The sequence below is a fragment of the Arachis stenosperma genome, chromosome 6, assembly GCF_014773155.1.
Source record: "Arachis stenosperma cultivar V10309 chromosome 6, arast.V10309.gnm1.PFL2, whole genome shotgun sequence".
In the NCBI taxonomy this organism is placed as follows: Eukaryota; Viridiplantae; Streptophyta; class Magnoliopsida; order Fabales; family Fabaceae; genus Arachis; species Arachis stenosperma.
The window spans coordinates 108875495-108877324 of record NC_080382.1 but is presented as its reverse complement, the minus strand read 5'-3'; the positions used below and the strand labels follow the sequence as shown (position 1 = coordinate 108877324).

Genomic DNA, 1830 nt, shown 5'->3' with positions numbered 1-1830 from the left:
CCAAAAATATTTTTAATTTGTGTCTTTTCAAGTCAATGATACCAAGAATTGAAGATTCAGAACATACTGCAGAGGAATTATACAGAAAAAGCTGAGCATTCAAAAATGCCCAGTGAAGAAGACAGACTGGCGTTTAAACGCCAGCCAGGGTACCTGGTTGGGCGTTTAATGCCCAAAAAGGGTGCATTTTGGGTGTTAAACGCCAGAATGTATACCATTCTGGGCGTTTAACGCCAGGATGGTGCTAAGGGGAAGATTTTGTTTTCAAAATCATTTTTTTTCAAGTTTTCAAAGTTTTTCAAAATCAAATCTTTTTCAAATCATATCTTTTCAATCAAATGTTTTCAAAATCAATTTCTTTCCTTTTTCAAGGATACTTCCTAACAATTAATGATTTGATTGAACATCTCAAATTTGTTACCTTTTCTGTTGAGAAAGGTTTAATGTTTGAATCATATCTTTTCTTGTTAGGCAAGTCACTAATTTTCAAAATCAAATCTTTTAAAATTACTTTCAAATCATATCTTTTAAAATTGTTTTCAAATCATATCTTCTCAATCACATCCTTTTAAAACCATAACTTTTCAATCATATCTTTTTAATCACATCTTTTTCAAAATAGTTTTCAATCAAATCTTTTTAACTTCTAATTTCAAAATCTTTTTCAAAAATCACTTGATTTCTTTTCCACTTTCAATTTTCGAAAATTATCAACATATTTTTTAATTGAATTTTCGAAAATTCTCTTCCCTCCTTTCCACATCCTTCTATTTATGGAGTACCACTCCTTCTCAATGCACAATTCGAACCTTATCTAATTAAAGTTCGAATTCTTCTTCTCCTTCTTCTTTCTATTTCTCTTTTCCTCTGACACTTCAAGGAATCTCTATACTGTGACATAGAGGATTCCACATTTTCTTTTTCTCTTCTCCTTCTTATGAGCAGGAACAAAGACAAAGGCATTCTTGTTGAAGCTGACCCTGAACCTGAGAGAACCTTGAAGCAAAAGCTAAAAGAAGCTAAAGCACAACTCTCTGTTGAGGACCTGACCGAATTCTTCAAAGAAGAAGAACACATGGCAGCCGAAAACAACAACAATGCCAACAATGCAAGGAAGGTGCTGGGTGACTTTACTGCACCTACTCCTGATTTTTATGGGAGAAGCATCTCTATCCCTGCCATTGGAGCAAACAACTTTGAGCTTAAGCCTCAATTAGTTTCTCTAATGCAACAGAATTGCAAGTTCCATGGACTTCCAATGGAAGATCCTCATCAGTTTTTAGCTGAGTTCTTGCAAATCTGTGACACAGTCAAGACTAATGGGGTTGACCCTGAGGTCTATAGACTGATGCTATTCCCTTTTGCTGTAAGAGACAGAGCTAGAATATGGTTGGACTCTCAACCTAAAGAAAGCCTGGACTCTTGGGAAAAGCTAGTCAATGCCTTCTTGGCAAAGTTCTTTCCACCACAAAGATGGAGTAAGCTTAGAGTGGAAGTCCAAACCTTCAGACAGAAGGATGGAGAATCCCTCTATGAAGCTTGGGAAAGATACAAACAATTAATCAGAAAGTGTCCTTCTGACATGCTTTCTGAATGGAGCATCATAGGTATTTTCTATGATGGTCTCTCTGAACTATCCAAGATGTCTTTGGATAGCTCTGCTGGAGGATCTCTTCATCTGAAGAAGACGCCTACAGAGGCTCAAGAACTAATTGAAATGGTTGCAAATAACCAATTCATGTACACTTCTGAAAGGAATCCTCCTGTGAACAATGGGACTAGTCAGAAGAAAGGAGTTCTTGAGATTGACACTCTGAATGCCATACTGGC

General features: G+C 36.3%; 1 non-coding gene across 1 annotated transcript; it reads right to left on the bottom strand.

Moving 5' to 3' along the window:
- Window positions 1-1480: 1480 nt before the first annotated feature.
- On the bottom strand, window positions 1481-1588 carry LOC130937703 (small nucleolar RNA R71). Its single transcript, XR_009068908.1, has one exon. It is a non-coding gene; the product is annotated as a small nucleolar RNA R71 (small nucleolar RNA).
- Between the last annotated feature and the right edge of the window lie 242 nt (window positions 1589-1830).